This window comes from Phyllobates terribilis, unplaced genomic scaffold, assembly GCF_046119375.1.
Source record: "Phyllobates terribilis strain yellow unplaced genomic scaffold, ASM4611937v1 Scaffold_1__5_contigs__length_1240528914, whole genome shotgun sequence".
NCBI lineage: Eukaryota > Metazoa > Chordata > Amphibia > Anura > Dendrobatidae > Phyllobates > Phyllobates terribilis.
Window position 1 is genome coordinate 41,734,555 of NW_027362761.1, and position 14,999 is coordinate 41,749,553.

Consider the following 14,999-nt stretch of genomic DNA (forward strand, 5'->3'; position numbering starts at 1 on the left):
TTTTGACCAGGGGTGCCGAAACTGTTACATGCCACTGTACATGCTCATTAAAGCGGACAGTGTGGAGGCCGTATACAGTGGCATGTAAGTTTGGGCACCACTGGTCAAAATTACTGTTATTATGAAGAGTTAAGCAAGTTGAAGATGAAATGATCTTTAACCCCTTAAGCCCCGAGGGTGGTTTGCACGTTAATGACCAGGCCAATTTTTACAATTCTGACCACTGTCACTTTATGGAGGTAATTACTCTGGAACGCTTCAACGGATCCCCCTGATTCTGAGATGTTTTTTTCGTGACATATTGTACTTCATGATTGTTGTAAAATTTCTTCGATATCACTTGCGTTTATTTGTGAAAAAAACGAAAATTTTGAAAATTTAGCAATTTTCAAAATTTGAATTTTTATGCCCTTAAATCAGAGAGATATGTCACACAAAAGAGTTAATAAATAACATTTCCCACATGTCTACTTTACATCAGCACAATTTTGGAACCAAAATTTTTTTTTGTTAGGGAGCTATAAGGGTTAAAAGTTGACAAGCAATTTCTCATTTTTCCAACTAAATTTACAAAACCATTTTTTTAGGGACCACATCACATTTGAAGTCACTTTGAGAGGTCTTTATGACAGAAAATACCCAAAAGTGACACCATTCTAAAAACTGCACCCCTCAAGGTGCTCAAAACCACATTCAAAAACTTTATTAACCCTTCAGGTGCTTCACAGGAATTTTTTGAATGTGGAAGAAAAAAATGAACATTTAACTTTTTTTCACAAAAATGTTACTTTAGACCCAATTTTTTTTATTTTCACATGGGTAACAAGAAAAAATGGACCCCAAAATTTGTTGTGCAATTTCCCCTGGGCACGCAGATACCCAATATTTGGGGAAAAAACACTGTTTGGGCGCACGGCAGGGCTCGGAAGGGAAGGAGCGCCATTTGACTTTTTGATTGTAAAATTTGCTTGAATAATTAGCGGACGCCATGTTGTGTTTGGAGAGCCCCTGTGTGCCCAAACATTGGAGCTCCCCCACAAGTGACCCCATTTTGGAAACTAGATCCCCCAAGGCACCTATCTAGATGCATAGTGAGCACTTGGAACCCCCTAGGTGCTTCATAAATTGATTCGTAAAACTGAAAAAGGATTGCTCTCCAAACGCAACATGGTGTCCGCTAACAATTTGAGCCGACAATTTGTTAGCGGACACCATGTTGCATTTGAAGAGTCCCTGTGTGCCCAAACATTGGAGCTCCCCTACAAGTGACCCCATTTTGGAAACTAGACCCCCCAAGGCACCTATCTAGATGCATAGTGAGCACTTGGAACCCCCAGGTGCTTCACAAATTGATTCATAAAAATGAAAAAGTGAAAAAAAAAACACTTTTTCATTTTTATGAATCAATTTGTGAAGCACCTGGGGGTTCCAAGTGCTCACTATGCATCTAGATAGGTGCCTTGGGGGGTCTAGTTTCCAAAATGGGGTCACTTGTGGGGGAGCTCCAATGTTTGGGCACGCAGGGACTCGCCAAACGCAACATGGCGTCCGCTAACAATTTGAGACGATTTTCCATTCAATTTGTTAGCGGACGCCATGTCGCGTTTGGAGAGCCTGTGATGTGCCTAAACAGTGGAGCTCCCCCACAAGTGACCCGATTTTGGAAACTATACCCCCCAAGGATTTTATTAAGGTGTATAGTGAACATTTTGAACCCAGAGGTACGACACAGAATTTGTTTACATTAGGTCATCATATTGAATAAGTTGGCATTAGTCTTGGTGCGCAAGTGCTCGCTACTTGAGTTTGCATCGGGTACTCAGGTATGCACCATGTACAGCGGGTGCTCGAGTGACATGCTCGAGTCCCTGCTCCGCATGTTTCACTGTTATTAGACACCCAAAAAAAAACATGCGGGGATCGCTCGTGCATGGCAGGCAATCCCCGTAAAGTTTTTTTGGCCGCGAAGCATATGGGGCAGAGACTCGAACATGTCACTCAAATACCCACGATACTCAATGCATACCAGAGCACCCGATGCAAACTCAAGTAGCGAGCACTTGCGCTCAACACTAGTCGTAATATCGTCATCTTTTTTTCTTACTTTTGAAAAAAATCCCAACCCCATCACAACCCTAACCCCAACCCCAGCCCTAACCGTAGCACAACCCTAACCCTAGCACAACCCTAGCCCCAAACCCAGCCCTAACCCTAGCCCAATCCTAACCCAAGAGTTTATTTTTGACGCCGTTCCTTGTGCGGTATAAGTGATTAGACGACTTTATTCTTCGGGTCGGTGTGATTACAGCAATACCAGAATCATATGGGGTTTTTATGACTGACAGCTGTCACACACTAAAAGACGCATTTTTTGTAAAATCTAGTTTTTGCATCGCCATATTTTGAGAGCTATAATTTTTCCAGATTTTGGCAGACAGTCATGTGACGGCTCGTTTTTTGCGGGATGACTTGACGTTATTATTGATGCCATTTTCAGGCACGTGACATTTTTTGATCGCTTTCTATTCCGATTTTTGGGAGGCAGAATAAACAAAAACCAACAATTCTGGAATTGTTTTTTTTGTTTTTTTTTATTCTGTTCCGCGTGTGGTAAAATTGATAAGGTAGCTTTATTCTTCGGGTCAGTACGTTTACAGCGGTACCACATTTCTATAGTTTTTCTATGTTTTGCACTTTTACATAATAAAAGCAATTTTATAGAAAAAAATATTTTTTAGCATCGCTTTATTCTGAGAGCTATAACTTTTTTATTTTTCGGATGATGGAGCTGTATGGCGGCTTGTTTTTTGCGAGACGAGATGACGTTTTCAGCAGTACCATTTTTATTTATATTTGTCTTTTTGATCGCATGTTATTCCATTTTTTGTTTGGCGGTATGGTGATAAAGTATTGTTTTTTGCTTTGTTTTTTTTTTTTTTTTTTTTTTTTTTACCGTGTTCACTGAAGGGGTTAACTAGTGGGACAGTTTTATAGGTCAGGTTGTTCCGGACGCGGCGATACCAAATATGTGTACTTGTATTGTTTTTTTTTTTGTTGTTTTTTTTTTATAATAATATTTATTGATGGGTACATTATATTTTTATTTTTGGTGGATTATATATATATATATTTTTTTTTTTATATCTTTGCAATTTTTTTTTTTTTTTTTCACTTTCTGGAAGCTTATATAGTTTATTACTTTGTCCCACTCTGGGACTTTCACTTTTTTTTCTCTGATCGCCCTCATGGCACAGGAATGCAGCACCATCCCTGTGCCATGCAGGCTGTCAGCGCCGGACAGGGAGAAGATTGTTTGGAGATGCACTGCACATGTCCAAACAATCTTCCTGCTGTCTGGTGACCCGGATGTTGTCATGACGACATCGGGTCGTCATGGCAACATCCGGGAAGCCTTTGCAGACAGCGCTGGAAGCCGGAAGAGGAGGTGAGTATCTGTGATCACCTCCACTTGCCCCTGCAATGCTGCGATCGACTTCGATCGCAGCATCGCGGGGGTTAATGTGCTGGGAGCGGTGCAGGACCGCTCCCTGCACATAGTATCGGGTGTCAGCTGTGACAATCAGCTGACACCCGGCAGCGATCGCGCCCGCACAGCCTGTGTGCGCGCGATCGCCATGACGTACTAATACGGGTCTGGCTCTTCAGTCCCAGGGCACAGACGCGTATTAGTACGTCAGATGTTGTTAAGTGGTTAAAGGGCCTAAAGTTAAAGATTACACATTTCCTTTATATTTTAGACAAAAAAATAAAATATATATTTTCATCTTTTACATTTTAAAAATTACAAAAACGGGCCGATGCAAAAGTTTGGGCACCCTGCATGGTTAGTACCTAGTAGCACCCCTTTTTAAAGTATCACAGCTTGTAAACGCTTTTTGTAGCCAGCCAAGAGCCTTTCAATTTTTGTTTGAAAGATTTTCATCCATTCTTCCTTGGAAAATTCTTCCATTTCTGTGAGATTCCTGGGTCGTCTTGCATGCACTGCTATTTTGAGATCTAACTACAGATTTTCAATGATGTTCAGATCACAGGACTATGAGGGCTATTGTAAAACCTTCAAATTGTGCCTTTTGAGGTATTTTATTGTGGATTTTGACGTGTGTTTAGGATCATCATTATCCATTTGTAGAAGCCAACCTCTTTTCAACTTCAGAGTTTTTACAGATGGTGTTAGGTTTGCATCAAGAATTTGTTGAAATTTCATTGAATCCATTTTTCCCTCTACCCGTGAAATGTTCACCGTGTCATTGGCTGGAACAAAACCCTTGATATTGGCTGCAGCGCTGACAACACATAGATATTGTGGCAGCCAATTCGTGAGCTCAGCGGCTATGCCCCTGTAGACGGAATGCTCTGCTCAAGAGCCGCTGGGAGCAGCAGCAGAGCCTGAACACTGGTGGGAAGGTAAGCAAAGAAATTTTTTTTTTAGAACAAACTGTGCCCTAGAACTGGGATTATCTGAAAGGGAACAACCCCTTTAATGATTCATAATGGTTTTCAAATGTGTCTGAAAAAAAGGTCTTTGATTTTAAGCTGTTGAAGTACATCACAAAAATCAAACCCTGGTCCTATTTTTCTTTTTTAAAGATATGTTAACCTCAATTTTTTTGTAGGTTACATATACAGTATATATTGGAGTTCCATTTCTTTACATGGAGTGTTCGGCATCAGTGTCCTCCGGTCAGAAGTGCCACCCCTTCGCAGCACAGTATTCCTGTCCGGAGGGGCATATAACAGGACGTGTCAGCCACCAGTCACCACTGAATAACACTGTGCACATGGGCTAGCTTCTAATTCATTACAATGTTATTGGGGGTCGCTGATAAAAGGGTCTGGTCTTATGCCAGTTTTTGGAGCAGGGCGCTGCACTCCGAGGGGGTGTCACTTTTAATATGAGGACATCGGTGCGGCTTCGTAAAATTTTTAAAAATCTGCAGGTCTGTAATTTTTATGGTATGTACACTTCAACTGTGAGAGAGAATCTAAAAATAAAAAAAAAAACAGAAAATCATATTGTATGATTTTTAAATAATTAAATTGCAATTTATTTCATGAAATACATATTTGATCACCTACCAACCAGCAAGAATTCTGGCTCTCACAGACCTGTTAGTTTTTCTTTAAGAAGCCCTCCTACTGTCCACACACTCAGTTAATCACACTCCAACCTCTTCACCATGGCCAAGACCAAAGAGCCGTCTAAGGACACCAGGGACAAAATTGTAGACCTGAACAAGGCTGGGATGGGCTACATGACAATAGGCAAGCAGCTTGGTAAGAAGGCAACAACTGTTGGCACAATTATTAGAAAATGTAAGAAACACAAGATCACTGTCAATCTTCCTCGGTCTGAGGCTCCATGCAAGATCTCGCCTCGTGGGGTAAGGATGATTCTGTGAAAGGTCAGGAGTCAGCCCAGAACTATATTGGAGCAGGGGCGGACATATCATTGGTGCAACCTGTGAGGCCGTACAGGGGCCCAAGAGGTAAGGGGGCCCATTTCTACCGCTAAAGCAGGTGAAATTTTGCATTTTTAGGAGCTCTTGGGCTGCAAAGGGCCCATATATTGTTCTTGCACAGGGGACCTTTTCTGTCAGTGTCCGCCAGTGTATTGGAGGACCTGGTCAATAAACTGAAGAGAGCTGGGACCACAGTATCAAACATTACCGTTAGTAACTCACTACACCATCATGGAATAAAATCCTGCAGGGCACACAAGGTCTCTCTAATCACGCCAGCACATGTCCAGGCCCGTATGAAGCTTGCCAATGACCATCTGGATGATCCAGAGGAGGCATGGCAGAAGGTCATGTGGTCAGAAGAGACCAAAATAGAACTTTTATGGATCAACTCCACTCGCCGTGTTTGGAGGAAGAAGGATGAGTGCAACCCCAAGAACACCGTCACAACCATAAAGCATGATCAGGGAAACTTCATACTTTGGGGGTGCTTTTCTGCAAAGGGGCAGAACAACTGCACCATATTGAAGGGAGGCTGGATGGGATCATGTGTCTCATGATTTTGGCCAACAAACTCCTTCCTTCAGTAAGAGCATTGAAGATGAGTCGTGGCTGGGTCTTACAGCATGACTACGATCCAAAACACACAGCCAGGGCAAATAAGGAGTGGCTCCGTAAGAAGCATTTCAAGGTCCTGGAGTGGCCTAGCCAGTCTCCAGACCTGAACTCCATATTGCCCAGCGACAGCCCTGAAACCTGAAAGATCTGGAGAACATCTGTATGGAGGAGTGGGCCAAAATCCCTGCTGCAGTGTGTGCAAACTTGGTCAAGAACTACAGGAAACGTCTGACCTCTGTAATTTTAAAGGTTTTTGTACCAAATATTAAGTTCTGCTTTTCTATTGTAAGGCTGTGTGCCCACGATGCGTTTTTTAAGCGTTTCCGCAGAGGCAAAAACGCTGCAGAAACGCTTAAAAAACGCATGGTAGAAGGCCTGCCATGTGACCCAATGATAATCCGCATGTGCTGTGCACATGCTGCGGAAATTTCCGCTGTGGATTATCATTGCGGAAAAAAATGCAGCACTACCAATTATTTTGCGGAAGTGCTGCGTTTTTGCCGCCATTGACTTGCATTAGAACGTGCCAATTCCGCAAGACTGCATCTGTACTTGCGTAATTGGCACGTTCTAATGTGCAGATGGTACCCGGGTGTAGAGGAGACTCTACTCCACACCCAGGTACCATTAAAAAAGAATAAAATGAATGTATACTAACGCATGTACAATCCGCATGCGTTTTTTCTGCCAGGGGAGATGCAGAAACGCTCAGGAAAAAATCCGGAGCATTTCTGCATCGTGTGCACATAGCCTGACAAATGCCTATTTTCCCCACTGTATATACCGGTGTCCTGGTGATCTCATGTATCTGACTGGGCAGCTGTTTGCCAGAGTGGTCCCGCAGAGGAGACAACCCCTTTAATATAACTGACGTGTAGAGATGAGAAATGGTAAGTTTATGGGGGTCCTCAAAAGTATACAAGATAAAATGGTTTTCATAATAGCAGAGGTTATTCCCCCAAAAAATCCTTAAAGGACATTACAAGGTTACAGCTGCCAACATGTCTGCCCCAACCCTACCCCCTCCTCAACCTCAGCCCCAGACCACTGAGCATTCCCTGGGGTCCTGACCCTCTGTCATTGCCAGCAATTTGGGACAGTTGATGCATCCACAGTCTGCCTGGCCCGCAATGGCTGATAGCACAGGACAAGATTGCTTTCCCTGCACAGAAAATAGATACAAAGCAAACAGCTATATGGACGTGGTAGTCCCAGCAGCCTGCTCTATACTACAGATGCCTCTGCCCGCACTGCTGCGTCTGCACACTATGCCCAGCTCATCATTCACCGCCATCCCTCTCATGTCGGGCTCAGGACACCACACATGGACTGTACCTCGTAATGTCACGTGCATCCTGCAGGCACACTCGCCCGCCAAGCGCTCATTGGTGGAGCGGCCAAATATCCCGCCCCTTACCCGCTGCTGATTGGATAATGACGAGAGCTTCAGCAGCTCCACGCCTCTAAATAGCCAACTAGCGTCTATGGAACGGATAACGTGCGTCTCAGTAGCAGCGGTGCATACGGTGGCTTAGGTGCGTATGTGATGGGCGACTGCAGTCGGGTCATAGCGTTCACCCCTCGTGTAGCTATGGTCGGTGGCCGTTAGTGTGACTGTGGAAAGCGCGGGAAAGCATGTATGAGCACACCTCTGGCGGAAGTCGCTAGCATGAGGCCGCGTCAGTGTGCTCCTAAACAGCAGGGCCTCCTAAACGTGTCGTTCTTTGTAAACAGGGCGATAAGATGAGGAGGACCCGGCCGCAGCCGAAGGAAGATCCCGCCAAGCTGGCAAGACCGAGCACCGAGGATTCCCGCGGCCCAGCAGGTCTCCGCCATCCTGACAGGGTCTCACAGGGGTTGGCAGATAGCAATGTTAGATCGGTGGGGGACAAGCACCTGGGACCCCTACCAGATTGCTGCAAGGAATGGAGAGCGGCAAATGTGTTAAAAAAATTCAACAGTTGAAAAACATGTTCACGTTTTAATAAAAAAAAATGGTATAAAGTATGAAAAATTAAACATTTTTGATAGTTTAAACTTTTAACCCTTTACTGCCGTCCATGTACCATGCAAGTCTGTAGCAGGTGTATGGGCTCATGGCAGGTAGTGGCCAGCACCGGCCTCTAACAGCTGTGACTGGCACTGAGCTCCACCTGCCACGGTCACACAGGTTGTCCACTACAGTGTGTAGGGGGCAGATCAATTTAAACCCTGGAATGAAGGCTTTCTTCCAATACTTGGCGTTTCCAAATGTGCTTGTGAGCGGAGCTCTCGCTGTCCACTCATCCCCCAATACGTGACCCCCGGCTGTCTCCGATGTCCGGTGATGTCACCTCAACTCCCGGAATTGGAAGCTGTCCCGGCATCACCAAGGCGGGATCCAGTCTCCCTGAGTGACTGGGTTGTGGGTGGAGTTTCACCGCACGGCACAGCCGGGAGTCGAGGTGACATCATCGGACATCGGAGACAGCCGGAGGTCACATTATGGGGATGAGCGGACAGCGATTCACAGGCACATTTAGAAACGCGAGATATTTGAAGAAAGCCTTAATTCCAAGGTTCAAATCGATCTGCCCCCTACACATTGAAGTGGACAATCTGTTAGCTGGACTCGGGCAGCACAGAACGACTGTTCAAACCAAGTCCAGGCGCTCGGTCCATCACAACAAGGCCAAACATTTATATTCACCTTCCCACGTGTTTGTTTTCCATCAATCTCCACCCTACTCTAGCTCTATGAAGCCAGAGCCCTCAATAAAAATAGAGGGGGGTGGAGATTGAGGAAAAACAGGCAGGTGCGAAGACCCACTGTGAAGCACAGAGCGGCCGGACTCAATTTGACCAGTCATTCTGTGCTGACAGAGTTCCTTTAACAGGGGCACATCATTCTATGCTATCACAAGGCTGTCGATGGGTTGCTATGACAGCTGGAGGTCTGTTGAAGACCTCCATGCCTGTCATTATGAAGTTCCCTTGAAAACCTGCCTGTAGCAAGTCTTCAAAGGAGGATGTGATTATTTGCTATATGCAGAAATACTGGAGTATTACTGTATAAAACACAAGAGATCAGGTACAGATCCCCTAGTGGGTACAGTAAAAAGTTTAAAAATGAAAATAATGAAAAAAAATAAATGAAATTTGCCCCCTTTTTTACCCACTAAGAAAATTATCTAAAAAGTACACGTGATATTACCTCTTCCAGAAAAGTGCAATGTATCAAAATATAAAAATAATTACCCCGATTGCTAAACAAAAAAAATGAAACTCAAAATTCCGGGTTTTTTAGTTGCCGCAATACCGCAAAAATTCTGTAAGAAGCAAGGATAATATGATATCTATCTCAAAATCCTATCAATAAAAACACCTCGCCCCGCAAAAAAATGATCCCTCACACAGCCCCATCGACCAAAAAAATAAAAACGTTATGGGTCCCGGAAAGTGGTAAAGCAATCAATTTTTTTTGTGTTTTTTTCACCACTATAAAAAAAATAGAGAAGTTTAGCATACTCTTAATCATACTGATGAGAAGAATCCTATTCCCAGATAATTTGTACCACAAAATATACACTGTAAGAACGATTCCCGAATAAAGTTATAGCTCTTGGAAGAAGGGGAGTAAAAAATAAAAACTCAAAACAACTGAAATTGGCTGCGACAGGAAGGGGTTCAATTCTGCAGATATTCTGCACAAAGTTGCATCAGAAGAAAAGCAGCAATTATGCTACACTCCCTGACAGAAGTTATGTCACTTATCCATGTTATGTAAAATGAAAGCTTATAACCGGACGTTAAATTCATCCATTGGTTTCATAAATTACTCTTTTGAAAGCTGAAACCCTCCTAAATTTGGTTTAGGTTAAGAAAATAAATTGGCATTAATGCTGAAATATTGAGCATTTAATGAACACAGAATGGTCAGATTTTAGCAAGACAAAAGTTTTGTCGCCCACAGAAAGTAATGATATTCAAACAAATAATTATCTTAAAATACAAATATATGTTGCATAACATTGGTGAATGAAGTTGTGGTGCTATTAGAGTCATATTTAATATTTTGTGTGACTTCCATGAGCTTGAAGGACTGCATCCATGCGGTTCAACAATGATTCATACAATTTATTAATGAAGTCATCAGGAATAGCAAAGAATGCAGTCTTACATGCCTCCCAGAGTTCATCTAGATTCTTTGGTTTTGTCTTCCAAGCTTCCTCTTTCATCCTACCCCAAACATTAAAGATGCCAGCCACCTCTACAGTGGATCTGGTCTTCAGCCTCTTGATAATCAAGGCTTTGGTCGCAGGGTGGATATTTGGCATGTTGTCAGAGCTCAAGTTGCAGTTCAAGTGAAGGTCTGGGGTGCTGGGTTTCTTTTTATACACACCCACTAATTAACCAATCATTTACTGAGCACTAGTGAGGATGCAAACTAGGATTGGGTGCATTATATCACCAGGCGCCAAAACTTTTGTCTTGCCAAAATCTGACCATTCTGCGTTCATTAAATGATCAATATTTCAGCTTTGATGCCAATTTATTTTCTTTACCTAAACCAAATTTGGGAGGGTTTCATCAGCTTTCAAAAGAGTAATTTATAAAACCAATGGATGAATTTAACGTCAGGTTATAAGCTTTTATTTACATAACATGGATAAGCAACATAACTTCTGTCAGGGAGTGTACATGGGAACAGTTTCTTAATTTGGTATTGACATTATCGTGTCGACTTGCAGAATAAATGTAACCTCAATTGTACTGACAAGTGAACTGTGTTTTTAGATCAAAAAAATCCAGAATTGTTGTTATTTTTCTTTTCATACATCCTTTTAAAAAGTGATCAAAAAATCTTATGTACCACAAGGTGTTACCAATAAAAGCTATAGATTGTCACATGTAAAATATAAAAAGATTTTTAAGTGAATTTATTGGAAAGTAATAAAATAAAAGTAAAATTATCAATTTGATATCGTCTGTATTGTGCCACAGAATACAGTTAAAGGATGTATTCAAGACTTTGTAAAAAAAAATAATAATAATGTGCCTAAGCACTAACATTCAGGTAGTTGCTACCTACCTGCCTGTTGTGCCCGGCACTGTTCTTCCCCGGCAGACAGCGGTCACAGACCCTTCCTGCCGGGGAATCAGCTGCCTCTGCTGATGTCACATCGACAGAGCGGCGGCTTCTTTTCTGCTCTGTTGACAGGCAGCAATGCCTACAGTACAGACCAAAAGTTTGGACACACCTTCTCATTTAAAGATTTTTCTGTATTTTCATGACTATGAAAATTGTACATTCACACTGAAGGCATCAAAACTATGAATTAACACATGTGGAATTATATACTTAACAAAAAAGTGTGAAACAATTGAAAATATGTCTTATATTCTAGGTTCTTCAAAGTAGCCACCTTTTGCTTTGATGACTGCTTTGAACACGCTTGGCATTCTCTTGATGAGCTTCTAGGTAATAGATTTATCTACATCAAATGAGTGCCTCTGATAAAATTAAACTTATCCCGCAAAAAAGCAAACCTTCGTAAAGCTACGTAGACAAAAAAAAAATGATACCTTTTGGAATGCAATGATGAAAAAACAGAAGCTTGGTGATTAAGACCATAAAAACCTGGTAATTAATAGGTTAAAAATAGGTTCTACCTAGAGAAGGGGAATAGTAGGAAAGTGCAATTTGAGCCATTCTAACCATTTGTTTTTTATCTTTTAGGCATGGCGGAGCCAGCAATGATTATGGTTGACACTTCTTCCGTTTTCATGTGCAAACAATGTAATGTCATCTTGGCAGAAGGACGTGACGCATCTGAATACTGTGAACAGTTGAACGTGATCGCATGCCTACGAGCTACTGCAGCTGTAAGGGTGGGCAAGGAAGTTAATTACCACTTAAGTGCAGAAATGCAAGATTGTGTTCATACCCGTCTGATATGTAAAATCTGCTCAACCAACGTAGGCCTGTTTCTCACCACTGCAGTGTCAGAATTCGCTCACTTAAGAGAAATGTTTTGTTTCTGGAGAACAGCAATTGTGTGCTATTCCATGGAGACCGGTCAATTGGTTGAAGGAAGCCAAATTAATGTGAATGTTTCTCAATGTGTAACAGAGCTTAAAAATCTGGAGGATAAGATATGTAATACATACAAGAGTATAATGGAGTTGAGTAAACTATTACGAGATTGACCGCAACCGTCTCCTGACAAATGTTGATGGAAAATAAGCTAAGGTGGTCAAATAAAAAATCTGTTCTTGAAAGCATTTAAGCATTTATATAGCTTATTATTCTTATACCTAAAGAACGTTCATTTCTTTCTTGGTTTTTGCTTTGCTAATAACAATGTTCACCAGTGTGTGTAATCATCAAAATAACTCTAATAGCAAAGTGAACTTGGCACCAAAGACGCTGAACTGTGCAAAGTTTAAAAGCATGAGGAACTTTATGGCCTTGTATGGTATTATAATTGCAACACTTCTGGTCATTTGGCCTAATTTTTGAAGATTGTAATGTAATAAGGCAAGACTGACATGATAATTAAAATAAAGGCAGCTATCCAGTGCCACCCACTCTTCTATCAGGATGTGGGCGGAACTGATGTCACATCTACATATACCTGCTGGGACAAGTACATGATCTGCAGGTATTTTGCACGTGGTGGGTCCTAAAAAATAGGCCTTCCAATCATGTATGAGTCCTAGCAGGTGTTTGCAGATACATTACCAGCACCTATAATATGAGTTTATGTTTTGTTAAACAGTTCATTTACCTTCACTCCTCAGGCTGCATTCCCACAATGAGTATTTGATGAGTTTTTCATGTAGATTTTCTACAATATTTCTGCACCTATTTTATTACTTGAGGGTTTTTTTTCCATGTGTTTTTGACACTGTGGTATTTCATGTATTCAATTAAACTGCTTAGCTTTTGATACTTCTTGGTCTTTGGTTTTGACAAAACTCTGGTAGCCATGTGCTGATTAATGCGTGTTTAGTGTTTCCACTGCAGAAACTGACTAGAAACACGTTTTTTACCTGCAGATTTTATGCATCTAATGCAATTCTATATGGAAAATCGACACACAAACCTCAAATTACTAGCAAGAGAAATTGCCGTGTTGCGGATTTGAAGAGCGTACCACAGGTCAATTTAAGGTGCATAAAAAAAATCCCATCCAATTTGCTGGAGCTGTAAGACGCAGTGTTTTTTGTGCAAGAGAAATACGCAGCATCAAAAACTCCATGTGGGAACTTAACCTTGCTGTTTGTTGCGTGTTCAAGGGAATCTGTCACCCCCGGGACATTTTTATCTATTGATATGGGCATACAAGTAATAAAATGTTTAAATTAGTCTTACCTGTATGCCCATATCTGCAGTCTTGATGTGCAGAAATCGTATTTTATTTGTGTATGCTAATGATTTCTTCCAGGCTCCAGGCCGTCAGGTGCCTGGAAGAAATCTCCAACTCTTGTCTTGTCATAACAAAATAAAAGACCATTTCTGCACATCAAGACCGCAGATATGGGCATACAGGTAAGGCTAGTTTAACCATTCTACTACCTAGATGCCCATATTAATAGGTAAAAATGTCCCAGGTGGTGACAGATTTTCTTTAACTGATGTAAAATGTCTCATATGTAGATTTTGTGATAACCACTACAGTTGTATACTTTCCTGTTGTTCATTGCCATTTGCATTAGATAAATGTTAGTTGTTAATGTGTGTATGTATATGATAATAAAAATATTATATAAATATAATAATCATTATTCAATCCTTTGTGACTTTGGTAGTACTCACAGGACCAACAAAGATGGCTGCAGGTGTGGTTAGAAAAGCTTAACAATGAAACGTCTTAAGCCCCCGTCTCACATAGCGAGATCGCTGCTGTGTCACGGTTTTGGTGACGCAACAGCGACCTCACCAGCGATGTCGCTATGTGTGACACTTTGCAACGATCAGGCCCCTGCTGTGAGGTCGCTGATCGCTGCAAAGTGTCCTGGACCATTTTTTGGTCGTTGCCCTCCCGCTGGTCAGCACACATCGCTGTGTGTGACCAGCGGGAGCAGCGATCAGGCTGGTAACCATGATAAACATCGGGTTACTAGGGGCACACGCGCACCTAGTAACCCTTTGTTTATCATGGTTACGAGCCTGCTAAAGTGAGCGGTAACCGCTCACCGTAGCAGAGTGGTAATCATGATAAACAGCGGGTTACTAGGTGCGCGTGTTCCCCTAGTAACCCGATGTTTACCATGGTTACCAGCCTGCTCCTGCTTCAGCAGGCTCGTAACCAGGAGCAGGACATCGTGGAAAGATTCTTTCCACGATGTCGCTGCTCCCCTGATCGTTGGTGAGCCTCCCTGTTTGACAGCTCACCAGCGACCACAAAGCGATGCAGCAACGATCCCTGACAGGTCGTATCGTTGTCGGGATCGTTGCAGCGTCGCTAAGTGTGACGGGGCCTTTATTTACACACTTAGGCTTGATTTATCAATACCTGTATTGTTCGGGCCAGTCTTGATAAGGAGACTTGCTGGAGTCAGATGCTTCTGTGTCATGGAGAGGTGCACACCTCTTCATGAATGTGCAGTCTGATAAGTGGCCGTCGCCACGCCAGAAATTTTATTTCAGTCAGGGTCTGGAGTGAGTTTTCTGACATAGGGAAGGCCACAGCTCCTCATAAATTAGATGAGCTGTAGTGTCCTGCCCCAGCTCCATTTTTTGGAAACAGGAGAAATTGGCGTGAAAATGCTAAAAGTCGCAAAGTTTTGCTGCAACTCCAATTTGCACCTCAATTTTGCAACATTTCAAATCTTTAACACCAGAATTCTGGAGTGAAAGTCTTGATGAATCAGAACTTTATCCCAAAGCCTGTTTTCATCTTCCTGATGAGACCA

The 14,999-nt window shown here is 42.3% G+C and overlaps 1 long non-coding RNA gene across 2 annotated transcripts; it reads left to right on the forward strand.

The window, feature by feature from the left end:
* Positions 1 to 7,478: 7,478 nt before the first annotated feature.
* On the forward strand, positions 7,479 to 13,862 carry LOC141188721 (uncharacterized). Of its 2 annotated transcripts, none has more exons than XR_012262905.1 (4): positions 7,479 to 7,633; positions 7,833 to 7,923; positions 11,818 to 11,969; positions 13,140 to 13,862. It is a non-coding gene; the product is annotated as an uncharacterized lncRNA (long non-coding RNA). The 2 variants fall into 2 exon arrangements; XR_012262854.1 differs by having other exon boundaries at positions 11,818 to 11,963.
* The last annotated feature ends 1,137 nt before the right edge of the window (positions 13,863 to 14,999 follow it).